This window comes from Brassica napus, chromosome C7 (genome assembly GCF_020379485.1).
Source record: "Brassica napus cultivar Da-Ae chromosome C7, Da-Ae, whole genome shotgun sequence".
Lineage (NCBI taxonomy): Eukaryota > Viridiplantae > Streptophyta > Magnoliopsida > Brassicales > Brassicaceae > Brassica > Brassica napus.
This window is the reverse complement of record NC_063450.1, coordinates 12,375,659-12,396,878: the sequence shown is the minus strand read 5'-3', so window position 1 is coordinate 12,396,878 and position 21,220 is coordinate 12,375,659. Positions and strand designations below refer to the sequence as shown.

General features: G+C 39.6%; 1 long non-coding RNA gene and 1 other non-coding gene across 3 annotated transcripts; both read left to right on the top strand.

Annotated features, from left to right (window-relative positions):
* Window positions 1-9,739: 9,739 nt before the first annotated feature.
* LOC125590198 lies at window positions 9,740-13,112 on the top strand. 2 transcript variants are annotated; one of them, XR_007326405.1, is made up of 3 exons: window positions 9,740-10,981; window positions 11,063-12,523; window positions 12,662-13,112. It is a non-coding gene; the product is annotated as an uncharacterized LOC125590198 (long non-coding RNA). The 2 variants fall into 2 exon arrangements; XR_007326404.1 differs by having other exon boundaries at window positions 9,740-12,523.
* A 1,837-nt stretch (window positions 13,113-14,949) lies between these two features.
* Window positions 14,950-15,057, top strand: LOC125590964. The gene has a single exon (XR_007326961.1). It is a non-coding gene; the product is annotated as a small nucleolar RNA R71 (small nucleolar RNA).
* The last annotated feature ends 6,163 nt before the right edge of the window (window positions 15,058-21,220 follow it).

The window sequence follows — 21,220 nt, the reverse complement described above, 5'->3', positions numbered from 1 at the left end:
AGTGACCAAGGTCGAGCCAAGCTCGGTCGCTACGTAGCGACCGAGCGTCCGTCCCGCTCGGTCGCTGCGTAGCGCTCAAGCCAAGCTCGTGTCGTATCGACGTTTCGGAAGATCTCGGTCGCTACGTAGCGACCGAGCATCCGTCCCGCTTGGTCGCTACGTAGCGAACGAGCGTGCGTTCCGTTCGGTCGCTACGTAGCGACCGAGCTCTTCCAAAACGTCGATACGACACGAATCCATGCATTCTCGTCTACCCTTCGATGCTGTCTCCCGAAGACCGTAGCGAACCCATTTCATGTTTTCCGCCATTCGAAGTCATCAATCAAACTTTACGATAAAAACCGCGGAAAGTTCGTTTTTATCGAAAGAAGTCGTAATAAACGCTTCAAGTCGAAAGACGGCCCAAAGGGACCTAAGGCATGACCAGAAGCCCACATTACGATTTCTTAACCAGCAGCCCGTAAATCGTGGAACGGTTTACGCTTGGTTCGCAAGGAAAGATAAATGTCAAGTTTCCGCAGATAAATACGAAATTTTGAAGATAATTACGAAGATCGGGAAAAATGGAATATCTCCATTTTAAGGCTATGACGGCTTAAGGGCAGAAGGGGAAAAGCGTAAACTGACCTAGGAGCGAGTATATAAGGAGTCCTAGGCGAAAGGCATGAGGAATAACTTTTTAGACTCAGAACTCTCGGCACTTAGAAACTCTGAGGCATTATTCTCGACATGCTATGTTTCCATGACTGGCACCCGATTAACAGACGAACGTGCACAAGCAGTTCGATCTCTTGGTTCACTCTTGAACTACATTCGGCTTGATCTTCGAAAGGGGTACGTAGGCAGCCTTTCATAAGGTTCAGTCCGAAATCAATCAAAAACCTTTTCTGTATTTTCTTCGTCTTTTGTTATCGAGATGCGAGTCAACTAGGTTTGAGCTTTTAGGCCGCTAGAACTAGGTAACTCGCTGGCAGCCTTTCCGGCCAAAGCTTTTATGAACTCTTGTAATGATCACAACGCTCTCACGTGGACTCGAAATAAGATCTACTGTTTTCTCTAAACTCGTTTGTTATCTCTTCATGATTTCCGCATATATTTGGTCACTTGCCGTTGGCTCTCGCAGAGATCCGGGACCTCTGAGAAATTAGAGTTTTCCTAGTTTCCTAATTTAAACGTAAATCGACAGTGCGAATTTCGGCTCCCACAGTTCTCTCTGTTTTTGCAGTCCATTTGCTCCGATTACCACAGTAAGAGGTCCGGCAATCACCATACAATCGCGATTTCGGTTTGAAAAGCTCACCCTTCTAAACCGCTTTGATAGTTCGATTCTTGTTAGAAATAGCTTGATCTGAAATTCCCTTTTGCTGTTAGGGGTTATTTTAGAAGTTGAACTTTTCTCTCTTAGCTCTTGAGAATCGGGTTTCATTTCCCCTTTGTTTGAGCAAGTTCCGATTTAAACAAAATATTTCATCTTGATATATTGATACCACTCAAATTACCCTAAGGAGTGAATTACTCTCTCAAATAAGAGGTTCAATTGTAGTACTTAGGGATCGAATCCACAAGGAGCTAGGGAACCTATTAAATCTAGTAATTTATTAATTCAAAGTGTTTGTTGCTTTATGGTTTAAATGTAAATAGCAATCCTAATTGAGCAAGTCTATTGCTCGACTAACAAGATGATTGGAGGTGTAACTTATTGGAAAGGTATTAGATGCAGGGTTTCTATTCAGGTGTTGGAGATTATAATCCTATAGATGCCTATCAGTTGCATGCATGATATATTAGAGCTCAACCCCTTAAACACAGTGATCAGCGATGGCAATGTTTCACAGGTTAACTAACTAGATCTTGGATCTCAACTGTCGTCTGTTGATCACAAGAAAGTGTCGATCGATGGTCCTATAGGGATATCGATCGATACACCTTTAACAAATATCGATCGATTGTCAGAAGACAATATCGATCGATGCTTCTAGTTAAGCCCTTGGCGTTGGTTGATAATGCTCACTAGCTGTCTAGTTCAGCGGTAGCCTTTTTCTTGCAGTCCTAGTATGACAGATTAGTTTCAGGACTGGATGGTCAAGGATGCTTGACTCATGCAGATTCCTAGGTTCAATATTCTAGTTAGCTAATCTAGAACAACCATTAAGAACAATCAATCAATGAATACCACAACTTAGCAATCTATAGTTGGGGCTAATCCCTCTAACCTATTTGAACCCTAAATCTAACAGGTAAACTACTCAGACATAGCTAAACATTTCATGACACAAAATATAAATAAAAACTGCATAGAATAGAATAGATGAATCAATGGAGTTCCAATCACAAATCTCTCTATGATCTTCTCTCCTAAAACTCTCTGCTGAAAATAAGAATACAAAGGTGGCAAAAAGCTCTCTTGCCTCCTAACACTTAGGCAAGTATATAACTATTAGGTTAAAAACTCGTCAGGGGTAATCTTGTAATTTGGTGAAGTCTTGGGTTTAAAGTCGGCTGAAACCAAGTCGTGCTTCCGCGTCTCGACATCGATCGATGGTACAGGATGTACATCGATCGATCATAATTTTCAATCATCGAGGCTTCTCTTCTGTATCGATCGACGTCACTGGATGTGCATCGATCGATTGTTACTTCTTCGTATCGACCTCTGATGGTCAGCTCGGATGAAATCTCTTTTAAGCTCATAAATGCTCCATAATCATCACTTTACTCCAAGATATTTCTTAACCTGAAAACATATATAATAGGATAGAATATATAGTATATAGATAGTAAAATACTTATATACCATGGATAAAAATTGGTCAAATCCATGGTATATCAACTCCCCCAGACTTACCCTTTTGCTTGTGCTCAAGCAAAACAAACATGCAGTCTCTCTGAAAGAGGTTTGAAAACAGCAGGGACTTATAGATATAAAACATAGAAATCATCACCTCTACAATTTCGCAAACCACATCTAAAGTCCTAATCACAAAAGCACATTATGCAATATCCTAGCTTAGCAACCAAATTCAACTAGTCAACAACTTAGCAAATCCTGTCTGGCATTCCCCTCTACTAACCTCATTTCTTAGCATAAATATAAAAGTGCATGCTTTACCTTGGGAGTATCGATCACATGATGCAAGGATTTCAGACAAGTATCTGGAACTGCAGGTAAAAGTTAGTTCTTAATTTCTCTCTCTCTAATTTCTCTCTTGAGTCAAAGTCTACTTCCATTGCAGGATTAATGACCAAGATTGGACAGGCTTCCATGAAACAAGTCTTAATGGTGGTTGCCACCAAGCCATGTTCCTTTCCTTTTAACCTATATCCAAGAATTCTTTGTGAAGCGAGCCTTGAAGATTGCCGCCTCTAAGTCCCGTTCGAATTCTTTTATTGAAATCTTTATGAAGCAAGCCTTAATGGTTGTAGCCACCAAGTCCTGTTCAGATTCCTTCTAACTAGATCCTAAGTCATATTTAAATAATAATTTTCGGATTTTATTATTATTATTATTTTTTCTAAATAAAAACTAACTACTCTAGGTTCGAAATAGAGAGATAAAATTGTGATAAATAAATCTACATAAGGCTTTACCTTCCAGACTTGTCTGAAGAATTCGATCCCATGTATACCAAGCCCCAAGACAAGCGTTTATGTCAGGTTTAGTGTTGGAGGTCAGCTTTGGTTCCTTCAAACAATCAAGGCAAGTGTGTATAGTTGACAGGTTGATCCACTTTAGCATCTTAGTACTATCTACAATCAGTAAATCTAGAATGGTGCTAAAGAGTGGTTAGATATTCAAGTAATAATATCATCGTCCCTTTCACATAGCTAAGCATAATTTATTAAAACTTTTTTATAAGAATCAGAATAAATTATATCAGTAAACCTCCCCCCAGACTTAAATTACGAATGTAACAAGTTAGGAAGATAAACCTAACCGTAGTGGGAATCGATCGATGTGCATAGGTATGCATCGATCGTCGTGTGTGAGTGTGTGTCGATCGATGTCGACATCTCGTCCACGGTCGATATGTTGGTAATCATCCTACTTGGGTCTTGCAATAAATCTGAAAGAATAAAAACGAACATAAATATTAATAACTAAGAAAACCAATTAAAATTACAAAATAGTGGGTTGCCTCCCACTCAGCGCTTTGTTATAGTCATTTAGCTCGACTTTGGAGGTATGTGGCTAGTTGGTGGAAAAATAGCTACTTGTTGGGAAACAAGCATCCACATCATCTCTGCACATTCTGGACCAAGCTGCAATGAAACTTCTTGTGGCCTCATCGTTTCTGGTCCATCTCTCATCCATCTTTTGTACTGCATTTGAGATGTTCTGTAGCCTTTCTAGGATGTCTTCAATGCTGAACTGATACCATCATATCTTGCTGTAGGCGTATTCAGATAGCTCGTTCAGTTGCTCCTGCATTGACTCCATGTTGTTTGGTATCAGCTGCTCGTCGTCTGGTGTAGACATGGTATCGATCGATGCGACCAAGTGTCTGTCGATCGTTGCTGATGCTTTACTGTCGATCGATTTAAAGTGTGCTCTGTCGATCGATGCTGATATCTGGTGTTGAGATGCGAGTTGCCTCTGAATGGCTTTGACTTCCTTTTGTAGCCATTCTGCTTGGCTATCCAGTCCACTGAGTTTGACGTCGAATGGAAAATAGATGTCATCACATCGCTTCTCAAGTCGTCTCTCCAAGGTGTCTATAGCTGTGTAAAGCTTTGATGTGATCTGTTCAACATCTGCTGCTGTGTAGGGAAGATGTTCTGTAAGTTTCTTGCCGTCGACCGATGTCCTTCGGAAGCTATCGATCGATGTTGAACCTTCTTCCTAAAAATCATGTTGATCATTAAGCTTACCATTGTCCTTCTGGACATTCATCATCTGTGTAGACAAGGTGTCCAAGTATCGCATGATAGGTGAGGTGAAACGGTCATGCGTATCCTCATAAGATTTTAACCTATCCTCCATGGCTGCGAACCTTGTGTCGATCGATGTGATGTTGCAGATATCGATCTATGTGGCTGGTTGTGAATCATTCATGCAAATGGTGTTCAGCTCTTGCTGTAGTAGATCAATTCTCGTGCTCAGCCAGTCCACGTTGTTGTTGAGAGGGTTGTATACGTCGATAATCCTCGTGTTGATGTATGCGATCTCCCATTCATCCTTCTTCTCTGCCAAACTTTCCGGTTCTGCAGGAATCTGGGATGTCTGTGGCTTGACGTCGATCGATGTTGCTTTGTTAGCGTCGATCGATGGTGATGTCGTAGCTTCCTTCTCAAGGTTGTGCTGTATACTCTCAATCTCTGTCCTCATCTCTGCCATTCTTCTGAAAAGCTCATTGTAACCTCTGTCCAAAGGCTGATAAGTATCATCTACCAATGTCTTGAGTTCATCTCCTAGCTTTTCCTGAGTTCCACAAATACCAGTCACCATCTCATTGATCTCATCCTTGGTGTAGATCTCTGGTGCCAGTTTTGTAGGTGTGAAGGAAGTGGCATGTGCTGGAAGACATATGTCACTCTCTCCAAATAGGGATGCTCTCTCCAGAATTTTTCTGATGTTGTCCTTGGTAACATGAATCATCTCACCAGCTACGCTTCTTGCATGTCTAGACTCATCTCTGTAGACACCATATTCGTCCTTCTGTTCCCATCTGAACTTTCTGGCTCCATAGCTGTCATAAGCGCGACGTCCACATTCGTAACGTCTATTGATCGATGGTGAAGGTGCAGTATCGAGCGACGTTGGTGTTACCCTGTCGAGCGATGTAGAAGCAACCTTGTCGATCGATGCTTGGCCAACAGGTCTGCACGTTTGGTGTGAACCAATTCCTGTGGTGTTGGCCCTTGGATATTCGTCTGGAACAACTGGATTGTTGTCTGGAATGCTGCGTTGCTGCATAAACAGGTTGTCTGGTCCATTGGCCACTTGAAGAATATCTGCTATGTCCTCTCTGGATACTTGTAGAATCCTTCCATCCATAGCTCTTGCATGGCCATCTTGGTCCCTGAAAATACCAAATTCATCAGGCAATAGAAAGTCGTAATCAATACTCACTCATATTCTTCTTAGTAGATAAAGAAAGTTTAGGTTTAGAATAAGAATCGATCGATGTTGATACTGGTCACTACAAGAAAACATAGTCATTTCTGACGGAATTTCTGACGGAATAAATATTCGTTGGACATTTCTGACGAAATTCTGACGGATTTACGAGAAATATGAAAATTTACCATTCGTCGGTATTTCGTCGGAAATATCCTAGGAATTTCCGATGAAATTTCATTCGTCATAAATAATCGACGAAATATCGACGAGCCCCGAGGAAGATTAAACTATTTAGGGTATAGATTTGGGGTTTATGCTTTCGTCGGAAATTCATCAGAAATTTCTGACGAATTTCCGACGAAATGAAAAAATTCCGTAGGAAATTCATCAAAATTTTCCGACGAATTTTTGACGAATCTATTCCTAGAAATTTCCGACGAATTTCTGACGGATTGCATAACATTCGTTGGATTTTCGTCACATATTTCCGATGAATTTCCGACAAACTTGAGTTTTAGATATGAAATATTCAAAATAAATGTTAAACCATATATATTAAGTGATAAATATGATGTGGGTTAATAATACCTCAATTATTTAAGCTATATATATATATACTCTTGCGATTGATGCATCGACGGATACATAATCTTTGTCGTTAACACTTATACACTTAAGCATATACTTTCCGGTGATCCATCCTATAATCTTTAATTTGTGTTTTTTAAAATGTTTTAAACATATATGAAGATTTTAAACCCCTAAAAGTCATCAATTTATTATCAATGGCTATTATCGTTCTATTTTTTTCTATGTTTTGAACCCCAATACGTAATTCGTCGGAAATGCGTAGGAAATTTCTGACGAATTTATGACGAATTTCCGACGAATATATTTCTAACGAATTACCGAAGAAAATGATATATTCCGACGAATTTCCGACGAAAATGGTATATTCGTCGGAAAATCGTCGGAAAATGAAATTTGCCCGGGAAAAAGCCCACCTAATTTTTCGCAAAGAACCAAAATAAAAAATTCCGACGGATTTCCGACGAACACTTTCCGTCATAAGTTTTTAATATAAAAGCGTAAGCTCCTTCTTCTTCCCCATTTCTCCTCTCTCTCTCTCTCTCTCTCTCTAAACACACACAAATTCTCTCAGATTTTCTCTCTCTAATCCGGTGATTCTAAGTCTTAAACTCATGAAATCTTCCTCACAAATTATGTAAGTCATCTCTTTCCTTTTTTCGTTTGACTTATGTTACTTTTTGATAGTGAAATTGTGAATTTTAGGTTTTAAATGTTGGATTTATGTTAGGATGAAGAATTTTATGAATTATATGTTAGATTTTGTTGTTAGGTTGTGGTTTAGATAGGTTTTAATTGTGATTTTGTGGTTTGTTTATTTAATTTGTTGTTTTGTGAAATTTAAAAAGTTTTTATTATTTTATAAAATGTTTATCAAATTTTTAAGATAATTTGTACTCCCTACACACAGCTTCCCTCCTATTTGCACTCTATAACCTATTTCCCTCCAATTTTCTTCCCCCCATCATTACCATTTTCCCCCAATTCAATGGTATTCCACTCTTCTTAGGATATTGAGCTAATTTGCTCTTTTTAAGATAATTTGTACTCCCTACACACAGCTTCCCTCCTATTTGCACTCTATAATTTTTGAAAGTTTTATGTAAATAGATATATATATATATATATATAAATAATTTTCAAGTTTTTATTATTGTTGTTGTTTTAAAACGTTTTTATGATCTTATAAAACTTTTTAAACTTTTTATAAAAAATAATTAAGTTCTATAAATTTTTTTTAAGTTTGTTATAATTTATTAAACGTTTTCTGGTTTCAAAAGTTTATCAAAAAAAATTTCACTTTTTTTAGAACTTTTCAATCTATAAAAGGTTTTGTGTCTTTATAGATTTAATTAAAAAAAATTTCAATTTTAGGAAATGGGTTCAACAATTACAAATTTTTTTAAAAAATTACTTAAAATGTTTTCTCTTTATCTATAAATAATTTCAATTTATAAAACATTTTATTTTTAAAAAATTTATAATAAAATTTATTATAAACGATTTTAAAAATAATTATATTACAAAAACGTTTTCCTAATTTTAAATTTTATTTTATTTATATATAAAGAATTAAAAATATTTATTATACATGATTTTTAAATTTTGTTATTAAGTAATTCAGTAAAATATTATATTTAAAATAATTTTTTTTTTTAAATAGTTTACAAAATTTCCGACGAATATCGTTTGTCGGAAATTCGTCGGAATTTTATCCGTCGGAATTTCGTCAGAAATTTACCCTTTGGAATTTCGTCGGAAATATATCCGTCAGAATTTCATCAGAAATTTATCCGTCGGAATTGCGTCGGAAATTTGTCCGTCGAAATTTCGTCGTAAATTCGTCAGAAAATCCGACGAAATTCCGACGAATTTTTTTTTTCCGACGAGTTAGAACCGACGGCCTTTTTCGTCTGAAATTCGTCAAAAATGGCTTATTCCGACGGATTTCCGACGAAAATCGTCTGTAGGAAACAAGCTTTTTTCTTGTAGTGGGTGTATCGATCAATGGTAAACGTTTGTCTGCTTAATTAGGGTTTTTGGATCGAATGCTCTTCCTGGATGTTCCTTCTGATTGGTTTGTGGGAGCATTCATCTTTTCTACTTCTGTTTCGTGAAAAGTAATATGGGGTGCAAAACTCCTTATATAGGTATTTGTAAACCTACTTAGAATTGGAATATTCCCTTTTTCCTTTTCTAAGGCGGCGACCTTGATATCGATCGATGTACCAGGTGTGGTATCGATCGATGTAGAAGATCGTTTTGCTGGATGAGGGTGGGTATCGACCTATGCTGAGTAGACTCTGTCGATCGATGGTGGAGGCGTGTTGTTGAAGGAATGGGTATAATATCTTTCATCATGCATAGCAATCTCTGTAGCTCTTTCCTTCCAGTAATCCTCATCATGTTCCCCAGTAGGATCCTCATTGGATAAAAAAATCACAGTCTCCACTGCAAAACTTTCATGGAATCTACTATCTGCCCAACTGCCTATGGAATAGTCATCTCGTCCGTTCTTGTTGGGTTGTTCAAAGGCAAAGTCTGGATAATACTGATCTGGTAATGTGGAGTGGTCTACCGGTTGATTCCCGTCGAGCGACGTGGAATAGCGTTCATCGGTCGTCGTTGACTCATTGGAATCGATCGATGTGACAGTGTGAGTGTCGATCGATTCTGAGTACTTGGTTTCGTACTCTGCTCCACAGTGGCATGCTGCAATGTAGCCAAGATCGTTTCCAAGCTCCACGACGTTGACCTGTTGTCTCACAACTCGAACTAGGTCATAGTGGACGTCTAGATCTATCAGTGTGAGACACAATCTGTTGGTGTTCATGTCACATGCAGCCCCTACTGTAGCTAGGAAAGCTCTTCCAAGCAGAAGTGAAGAGTTACAGTTAAGCTTGATGTCCAGGACATGAAAATCTACTGGGACAAGGGCATTACCAATCTGTACCTCAAGGTCTCTTATGATGCCGCCTGAGCTCCTTTCTGAAAGATCCACGAAGGTGAAAGATTCTGATGAGGGCTCTATTTTCAGACCCAACTGGTCTGCCATAACCTTAGGTAGTATACTGACTGATGCTCCCACTACAAGAAAAATGGGTTTTAATAGCAGACCGAAATAGCGTTTTTTACGATTGTGCTATGTTTGACATACCCATTAGTCTTAGATAGCGTTTGTATATTTAGAAATGCTATGATAAAGTGGTATATTTGGAAACGCTATGATAACATATGGTTTTTTATATGTAACACTCGTGTTTAATAGCAAAACATGATTAAAAATGCTATGTTTGGTTTTTGAATCCCTAAACCCTAAAACAAGTTTTTAAGCCCTAAACTCTAAATACAAACTTTAAACTCTATTTTAACATCAAATCATAAATTTAACTTCAAATGTTAGATATAAATTCAAAAATTAATCTTTTTCCAAAAATTTATCTCAAATCTTAAAATCAATATCTCAAACCATTAAGTTTTAAACCCTATACTCATACATTTATTCTAAACTCTACAAGTAATAAAAAAAATCTCAACAATAAACCTTAAATCATAAACATAAATCTTAACTTTCAAACAGTAAAAAGTTTAAATCACCAACTTCTAAATCATAAACATATAAACTCTAAAGCATATAACAAAATAATAAATTCAAAATCAAAAATATAACTCTTAAGTTTGTATATAAAAAATACTTAACATAACTCTAATTATTCAAACCCTATCATGAAAATTTTAAAAATCATAAATCCACAAAATTCAAATCTAATTTACATAATCTTTAAATTTAGGCAAATTTTAAAAGAATTAAAAGGAAATGTAAAACAATTTTTTTTTGCCCTTTTTTTATGGCCATTGATTGAGTATAGTCTAAAGGTTAAAATTATTTTTTTTTATCAATTTTCAACCTTCTCTTTTATTGGTTGACTTTTTTTTTCGAGGATCGCAATTTTTAGCCATTGATGAAATATAATCAAATGGCCACAATTCAATCTCTCTCTTTCTCATTTATCTTCTCCTTTAAGAAACAGATCAAGTCTTTCCAGATCCTCTCTACGACGTTTTCTCCTTCTTCACCACTCACAACGATTCCGACTTCTCCTCCGCCACGGCTACTCCCTCCACGCTTATCAAGCCTTGCTCTTACTCCTCCTCTTCTACCTGCGGCGATGAATCTCACCCTTCCGGCGACGACATCAACAAGCGAATCGATTAAATGATCCAATCGAGGTCAGACCTCATCCTCTTTAAGGGAAAGTCAAAGCAGACGGTTCTTGAGGAGGATAACGATATATGACAATTGTGGGCTGAGCCGAGGACGGTGGATTGAAGGTATGGTACTTCGACGGACTCTATAAATAACATATGGTTTCTACAAAATGGCCTTTGTCAATTTGCTTGTATGGTAAACAGATCCAGTAGCCGTAGCAGAGCAGCGCCTGAGGTAAAGGACAATCCCGAGCTTCTCTCCGCTGACACGGAGAAGACAGAGGAAGAGGAAGACATTGTTGGCAGATCCGAGCTCTCTCCACTGCGACTCCAGTCACGCCTCCGACGCTTCCGCTGCTCACCTCGCCAGCTTTGACGGAGAAGACAAACAGGCGGCTGAGAAAATTAGATCTAGGGTTTTTTTTTTTAATTTGGGTTTAGGCTTTTTAAATTTTTTTTGGTGTAGTTTTCTGTAATACAATTTTATAATTTATAAATAAATTTTGATTTATAAATAAAATTTAATTATAAGTTGCAATTTCGATTTATATTTTAATTTTTTAATTTTTTATTTTAACTGCTAGAGTAGAATTAACTATTAATCACAGAAAATGTTATTTATAAAATTAGTAATAGCAGTAAAAAGATGCTATTAAATAATATTTAATTGCAGAAATAAAAGCGCTATCGTAGCGGAAGAAAAGATGGCACAACGAAATACCGCTATTTAATGTCCTCGACCTATTATGACGGGCGATGATACAGCGCTTAACAAACCGCTATCCTATCGTTAGATAGCGTTATTCGTCCGCTATAAAAACGCGTTTTTCTTGTAGTGTCCTGTGTCAAAAAGTGCATGGGGAAATTCAATACCCTTTACCAAACATGGTATTGCAAACTTCCCAGGATCACTCTTCTTCTTCAATGTGATCCTTAGTTTCATCATTTCCCTGATGTAATGAAACATTCTCCTAATGTCCTCCTCAGTTTCCTTAGTCTCCCTGCAGAACATCCACAACAGGTGTGTGTAATAAACTTCATCAAAATGTTTTTCCACCAGGATTATGAGGACTCTCTTAGTTAAACCATCCATCTCCTTCTCATTAGCTTCCCTCTTAAGGTGTTTAGGAATCTTCTCCTTCCTTTTCCTTAACATTCTTCCCTCAGTTTCCTAATCAACTTGCATAGGCTCTGATGTAGTGTCTGAAGGGTTGGTTGTAGGTTCTGGTGGGTTTGCTAAAGGTTTAGGTGGTGGTCTGAGTGCGTTGATTCGGTTACTATCAATTGATGGTAATCGCACTCGGTAGGTGAGAGGTGCCTGATGTGTTGTGATTTTGCATAGTTTTAGCTTTGTTATTTCATATATATTCATGCATTAACCTTACATTTATTTGCATTTAGAGTCTATTGCATGTACATTTGCATCTTGTAGGTGTTGGATGAATTGTTTGGAGTTTTGGAGGTGATTAGAGCACAAAAGGAGCTTTCGAGGAGTCTTGAACCGAACGTGTGAAAGACAGGCATGGATGAAGGTCTTAAAGATATCTTTTGAAACTTGTCTTTTGGGAAGACATGGTAAATTGAGTTAGCTTTACAATGGAGGTGGTTTCAAGTCGTTTGGAGCTGTATTGAGGGATTTATGATCAAAATACTACACACATATCAGTATGACGTTCCTAGCGGCCACCCTAGCAACATCAACAATAGCCTTCGAATTTTAAGCCTTTAGACTCATTTTTATTCACTTAGAACCTATAAAACTCATTACTATTCATTATTCTTCTTATTTTTGGTATTCTAAAGGTGTGTGCAACATGGAGAAAGTGGAGAAAACTTTAATGAGTGAGTTTTATCTCTTTAAAGCTTGCAACATGGGGGATGGGTTGTCTATCATGAGTTTGGTGGCTCTTTTGGCCTAACTTTCTCTACCTTTTCTGAAGAGGCAAGACTACTTTGGCCATATGAAGGGGCAAAAGGTGTTCTATAATGGAAGAAAGTGGAGAATAACTTTTATGAGTGTGTTTTATGCTTTATGCTTTCACATGATGGATGTGTTGTCATCCTCCTTTACTTAGGCTATAAAAGAGACTGCAAGGGGAAGGAGGAAGACACACAATACACAGAGTACAATACAACAAAGAGTAGAGAGTGAAAGTTTTATAGTTTCATATTTTGTATTTTGAGAGTTTGAGAGAAAACATTTGTTCTTGAGCTGTTCTTCATTGTTCATCATCTATTCTTGAGTTTTAATTTCGTTTTGCTGGTTTAATCCTTGTTTATCTTTATTCTCTGTTGTATCTACTTGAATATGCTTCAATCTATTATGAGATTAAGTGTTTTCATGGAGATTAGTGAGTAGTTTCCTTAAGAATTCATGGGTTAGGGAGATTAGAGTAACTTAGTGAAGATCTATGGTGTTATTGTATTAGATCCTTGTATGAACTTGCTTGTTGAGTATTTTTAATGCTTGTTTAGTCTTGATCACTCTAAACCTGATTTCTAAACACTTCTCATCAGACATGATTAGATGAAGTGTTTGAATCAACTCAACTAAGCTCTAGTGAGATTAGCCAAGGACACTTGATGTTAAAATTGCTAGATAGTTATTAAACTTGAACTTAAAGATTGCTTGATTGAATTAAGCCAAAGACATTTGATGTTTAATGATTTCTAAGCAAATGGACATTTACCTAGACATAGGACTTGTCTAAAATTGTGTTTAGACTTAAGAGATTACTTTGATTGAAAGCTTGTCACCTAGATTGGATCTTAGTTACTTGAAGTCAATTCCCAATACCCATGGATTCACTTGTCTAAATTGATTAAAACCTTGTTGTATTGCTCTGTTTGCTATTGTTACTTGTCACACACTCACCACTATTGAATCTGCTTAGCTTAAGAAATGACTTGTACTCTCACTGATTCACATCACTAGGACTGGTTCGACATTCACCCCACTATACTACAACATTTGCAATAGGCAGAAAAACCTATTATCAGTGCCCGTCAATCGATGGGAGGTGAGGGGGGTCGATCGATGTCGGTCTCTCTTTGTCGATCGATGGCTGGCTCATGCGGTCGATCGATTTTGACGTAGAAAGGGGAGGGTGTGAGGATGTTTTTCTACGAATTCCTCATGAGTCATGATTCGAATTGCATTACACTCCGCAGTCGATTCAGCAGATGACATCGATCGATGTCCAGAGTAATCCGTCGATCGATCTTCGTCCTGGTCTGTCGAGCGATGTGCATCCATTGACATCGGTCGACACCAATGTGATCCGCCGAAGCTCATGGAGCTTTCAACTTCGAAATCTCCTTCTCCAAGCTTCTCATGCTTCACCACTTGCCAGAAATCATCATCTAGGATGGCATTCACGTGGTGTTTTGCTTTCTCAACTCCTACCTCTCTAGCCAAGGCTTCTTGCCTCTTTACAGTGTCTTCAATCTGAGCCACTTGCATTTCAATCTTCCTCACTTGAGTCCCTAAGGTCTCAATTCTTGTTTTTAGACTGTTGTAGGCTGAATCTATCTTCCCATTGAAATCCACAGTGAGTTGTTGCTGTCCTTCCAGAACTTTGTCAAGCATTGCTTCAATCTTGCTTTCCTGAGTCTGTGGTGGTGGATTCTGGTAGTATGGGTTTCCATAGCCTCTGCTGTTGTTTCTGAAAGGTTTCTGGAACTATGAACTCTAGTTACTCCTCAGACCATTGCCAAAGTAGTTTATGTTTCCACCCTGGTTTCCAGACCTCTGAAATCCAGTACCTCCAATGTAGTTCACATCTTCTTCTCCTTCCATGTCTACAGCTACTTCTCCTTCAGCTGAGCAGACCTGCTTCCTAGGAAGCTCATGAACCACATCTAACTTTGCTCTAACTTCGTCCATCTGCTCCTTTCCTAGGGATGCAACAGACTTCTTCCTCTCAAAGTCAGTGTTCTTGGTGTTGCTGCTGTTTGCTAGATTATCTATCAGTCTCATAGCCTCCACCGGATTCCTGGTGTTGAAGTTTTCCTCACTAGCTGTATCAAGAGCCATTTGATACCTCAAGGTGATACCTCTGAAGAAAGTGCTCAGCAGTTGCACTTCATTGAATCCGTGGTGTGGACAGTCTCGCTGGAAGAACTTGAATCTGATCCACGCATCTTTGAAAGACTCTCCAGTCTCCTGCGCGAATGTGGCAATTTTGCTCCTCAAGTCTTCAGCGCGTGCCTCATCAAAGAAGTTTCGTAAGAAAGCATTCTTGATGTCGGCCCAGGATTTTAGAGATCCTGTGGGTAGCTGCTTAAGCCAGTGCATCGCTTCTCCAGTCAGAGTATACTTGAAGAGCTTGCACAATAGGTAGTCCTCAGGGACTCCATCCATACGAATAGCAGCGATAAGATCCTCGAACCTCTCCAGATGGTCCATAGGATGCTCGTGAGGTAACCCAGAGTAGGGTAGCTGCGACACGAGTGTGTAGTACTGAGGCTTCAGCTCGAAATTCTCTTTTTGAATCTCTGGAAGGAGAATAGCTGATATGTTGGTGTAGTACTCTTCTGGACGATTGTAGTCAGCCAGTGCCTTTGGTGGAGCAGCCTCTTCTACAGGTTGAGCATCTCCTGTAGCATCAGCATCAGGGATTACATTCCCCTGAGCGTCTAGTTTCTGACCTGTTGCGTTACGCAGATGACCATCCTGGTCATACAGGTTTCCATTCTCATCCTGTCTGAGAATAACAATCGCAACTATTCTTCGTGACTGAGGATCGATCGATGTAGGTGATGTATAATCGATCGATGTCGAACGATGTATATCGGTCGACGATGAAGGTCGGGTGTCGGTCGATGGGTGGGTGCGAGAATCAGTCGACGTAAAAGCTGCTGCGTCGAGCGATGTGAAACGTTGGTCTTTGCGGATCGAGTGTTCCAAGTAAGCAGGATCTTCTGAGAATAGCAGGTGTGTTTCCTTGTTGCTTCTGGTACTGCTGGGCATGTACCTGAAAAGACAAGAAAAAATTTTGTGTCAGAATGGGAGTAAAGAAAAGAATAAGAATCAATAACACCAAATCTAAAAGGGGATCAAAGCTCCCCGGCAACGACACCAAATTTGATACCACTCAAATTACCCTAAGGAGTGAATTACTCTCTTAAATAAGAGGTTCAATTATAGTACTTAGGGATCAAATCCACAAGGAGCTAGGAAACCTATTAAATCTAGTAATTTATTAATTCTAAGTGTTTGTTGTTTTATGGTTTAAATGGAATAGCAATCCTAATTGAACAGGTCTATTGCTCGACTAACAAGATGATTGGGGGTGTAACTTATTGGAAAGGTATTAGATGCAGGGTTTCTATTCAGGGGTTGGAGATTATAATCCTATAGATGCTTATCAGTTGCATGCATGATATATTAGAGCTCAACCCCTTAAACACAGTGATCAGCGATGGCAATGTTTCACTGGTTAACTACCTAGATCTTGGATCTCAACTGTCGTCTGTTGATCACAAGAAAGTGTCGATCGATGGTCCAATAGGGATATCGATCGATACACCTTTCACAAATATCGATCGATTCTCAGAAGACAGTATCGATCGATGCTTCTAGTTAAGCCATAGGCGTTGGTTGATAATGCTCACTAGCTGTCTAGTTCAGCGGTAGCCTTTTTCTAGCAGTCCTAGTATGACAGATTAGTTTCAGGACTGGATGGTCAAGGATGCTTGACTCATGCAGATTCCTAGGTTCAATATTCTAGTTAGCTAATCTAGAACAAGCATTAAGAACAATCAATCAATGAATACCACAACTTAGCAATCTATAGTTGGGGCTAATCCTTTTAACCTATTTGAACCCTGAATCTAACAGTTAAACTACTCAGACATAGCTAAGCAATTCATGACATAAAATATAAATAAAACTGCATAGAATAGAATAGATGAATCAATGGAGTTCCAATCACAAATCTCTCTATGATCTTCTCTCCTAAAACTCTCTGCTGAAAATAAGAATACAAAGGTGGCCAAAAGCTCTCTTGCCTCCTAACACTTAGGCAAGTATATAACTATTAGGTTAAAAACTCGTCAGGGGTAATCTTGTAATTTGGTGAAGTTTTGGGTTTAAAGTCGGCTGAAACCAAGTCGTGCTTCCGCGTCTCGACATCGATCGATGGTACAGGATGTACATCGATCGATCATAATTTTCAATCGTCGAGGCTTCTCTTCTGTATCGATCGACGTCACTGGATGTGCATCGATCGATTGTTACTTCTTCGTATTGACCTCTGATGGTCAGCTCGGATGAAATCTCTTTTAAGCTCCTAAATGCTCCATAATCATCACTTTGCTCCAAGATACTTCTGAACCTGAAAACATACCTAATATGATAGAATATATATAATATATAGATAGTAAAATACTTATATACCATGGGTAAAAATGGGTCAAATCCATGGTATATCATATACACTGCTCATATGAATTGTGATTGTGCAAAGTTGAAATGGTCTGATTTGGCGAGTTGTTGTTCTGGTTTGCTGAAAGCGGGTTGCTTAGAAGGAAAAAGGAATAGTTCCTAAAAATGGATTAGTTTGATTCCTTTTCCTCTATGCAACCGAGATTGGAACTAATGAAAAACTTTTGTTTGCCTTGCAGATGCCTCCATGCACCAAGCAATCGGCCAATAGAACAAAGAAGACGAACAACACGCCCCCACAGTGAGCACAACAACCAACCTCCGCCTCTTACCCATGGCCGCGAGAACAGGAGGTCGAGCCAGTCAATCTCGATGATCCTATGCTTTTAGATTTCAATTGCGAAGGGTGGGACAAGGAGACAGCTAGTCGGTACAACACTCTCCTCAAGGTCGAGATACTACCTACCCATTTTTGGCACGCCGAGACTCTCGTTGAGCTCGGTATCGACGAAGATATTTTTGAGACGCTGCAAGCGATGGGGATCGCTCCCCTTTGTTACGCTACGCACGGGATCATTGCAAAGATGGGTTTCAGACCTCCTGTTCGCCAGGGATCAGACTTCCAAAGTGACAAACGGGGAGCTGCAAACCCTGTATGCAGGTATTGAGGATGAGATCCGCGCTTCAGGGTCCGGCATTCCAATTCATAAGGTCAAGACGAACCCAGGCTTTCATTTCATCACCATGCTTTGCGAGAGGAGGCTCTGTCTGATGCACGGTACGAACAAGAAGGACATAAGCGGTAGCTTGCTCACGCCGCTCTTCAAGCATTTCGACATTGATCTCATCAAATACAAGGTGAACACGGAGATTCAGTACCTCGACATCAAGTACCTTATGGCGTGCCACATCATGCGAGATGAGGATACCTACAGGTTTTTCGACAAGGAGGGTACCCAGCTGTTCACCAAGATGCCTCACCCCGAGATCACCAGGCTCAGCGTGTTTGACAACATATGCTTCCTCCCACCACCCGAGCTCATATGCACTGATCCTCGTGCTGCTGCACCTGACGCGGATATGGAAGATGTCGAGGACATTACCCCTGAAGCTCACCCATCATACAACCTCGGAGAGCTGGCGGATGTGACAGATGATCAGGCTTACCGACGCTGGATGGTTGACTCGCAGCGCAAGAACAACAGTCTCATGCGGAGGATCCTCCATCTCGTTACCGGCGGCTGCATTGGCGGAAGTAACCAGCGACAGTCAGCAGCAGAGCAGACTCCACAATCGCACCGTCCAGGAAAGGTGCCTATGGAAACAGGCCCTTCAACTGAGGAGGTTCATCGCTCGCGCAACAGACGTTCATTTGATCCGGCCGAGAGCGGCGAGTCCGACTGAGTCCACAAGGATTATTCTCTATCCATTGTTCTATCCATCCGAACTCTTTATTTTTATGCTTTGTGTTGTTATTTGGCTGACCTCGACTTGGTTTCACACCAGGGATGGTGTAAATTAAGTCTGGGGGAAGCACTTATTGTGTGCTGATACTCTATGTCTTTATTTATGTGTCAGTCCTTATGTCGTTTGGATGTTTTATTGAGTCAGTTTAGGATCGAGTCAGCTAAAAATCTTGTGGGAATTAGGACCTTGTGTTGTGATAATCTTTTAACCACCTCGTGCTCTAACATTCTTATCCAGTGACCTTAGCAGTGATGAAAGACCCACACTTGGACCTGGAACACCCCTGACTTATCTCATTTGATTCTCCAGAAGCTCTCAACCGATCAGGTTACACTGGGTAGACTCAACTCCACCTAACTTGAACCTAATCTTGACTGAAATTCTTCCTGTTATGGGCACTAGATCAGGGAAACGAGACTTACACTCATGATTTCTTACTCTTTTTACCAATCTTGCTGATCCTGAGTGGCTAGCTCATCTTTAGCTAGTTCCCACCTTGCGCCTAAACCTTTATTTTCACCCTCATGCACTCTGTTTTTCAGTGTCATATTTGCAGATATGTGCAAAAGGGTTGGAGAGAAAAGGATCGACGCAGCCTTTTACTCGTTAATGCCATACATTCAGAGAAGAGAGATCAAGAATGAAGAGAACAGTCGATGAGACCATGCTCTAACAAGAGAACAGTCGATGAGACCATGCTCTAACAAGAGAACAGTCTATGGGTGGATATTCTAACCAGAGGAACAATGGCGACCAGTGAGAAACAAAAGAATAGACCACCAGTGCCTGCAAAACATTCATTCTGTGGCCTCTCCCTCGTAACCCCATCACCTTACAAAAAAAAAGAAAAAAAAGGGTTATATATATATTTTTGTTTTATGGTGGTGGAGATGGGGAAGGTGAATCCGAAAAATACACGCGACTGGGAAGATTGAGCAAGGAGTTGGTACCAATTTTTGAGGAGTAGGCAAGGGAAGTCAAGAACTGAAGAACAGTCCCACGGTTTATCCGAAGGAGAGAACAACTGCACCCGTGAAGCAGAAACGAGTAAGGGCTGTGGACGTCAATGGATCCGTCCTCTCCTACTATTTTGCGTGATATCCTGCATCCACTTAAATTTGGTAGCCCCTAAACACTCTTAGCTCCACCATGAAATAGCATGTTCCTTACCTAGCCCGTCTACCCTGAATAGTGCATGTGATGAGAAACTCACGCTGTTCTTAATTGAATTTAAGGAGTTTTATCTCGATAGTGTACCCTTTTTCAGGTATGAGATACATAGTATGGAGCTGATTTTCGAACAGCGATCGTGGGTGTTCTGGTAAGGGTGTGTGGTCTGAGTCTACAGCTTGTATTGTTCAGAGATGTGTGGTAAGAGTATGGTTATTGGGGTCAAGCGAGTTTTCACTCTTTCAAACCTTTCTCCTTGTTCTTGAGGCTTGGCCTTGTTCGAGGACAAACAAGGATCTAAGTCTGGGGGAATTGATATATGGTGTTTTTAATATCATTATATGTGTTCTTTGAGTTAATTCTCAGTCCTAATTCGTGCTTATTTGATATCATTCTAGGTTTGGAGCAGGTGAAAGAGTAAAGAAGGGAGAGCCATGAAGGAAGATGCCATTTTGGAATATCTTACGCAAAACAGCCAGTCAGATCAATCCGAAGGTTGTTCCCAAAGAGAGCAAGCGACTGACTGTTCCCGACTATTAAGGAAACCTCCAAGGTTTCAGGGGTTCGCCCTAGATTTGCTCTCCTTTCTCTTTACCACTGGCTCCTCCATATAAAAAGCCCATGCTATCATTTTCTAATTTCGGACGCTAGTTTTTCAAAAGAACTAGAACTCAATTTGGGCGATTTAGCAACTTGTAAGGGAGAAGGCCTCATCTCTCATCACGAGAAGACCATCCTGAACCCTTGTCTTTCTACTCTATTTTCTATGCAGTATTATTCAGAAATCATGTCTGTGTTACCTTGCATAATGATCGAGTAGTCGGCTAAGCTTACTTAGGGTTTTAGGGTGTCATTCATGTGAGCTAAATATAAATAAGCGATCTCATTTATTCTTCATTCATATTGTTCTTACTACTTGCATTAAACTGATCACTTAATGTTAGATTTTAAGATTAATCACCTAGCTAACCGCGTAGGAGATAGCTTGATATATATTGAATGAGCTTCATATCCCTAATCAGCGAGGGTAGATATTAGGGTTTTTTAAGTGAACAGATCGGACCTGATCTCGCAAGGCTTGTTATCGTGTCTTGTTCCAAGCGAGAGCTTAGGAAACATGATCGATCTGCAAAGGGAGCAATACCACGACAGTGGGTTGTTCCAGCTGAGTGATCCGAGTTCTAGACTGCATTTCAACGCGCTTGAATAAATGTTTCGCTCAACATTGACACCCGATGAAATACCCTAGGCCGGCTTTTTAATTGAATTGAATTTAAATCTCTAGTTTACTTGTTACTTGCGTCACTATTGCAAATCAAAATCCCACTTGTTTCTTT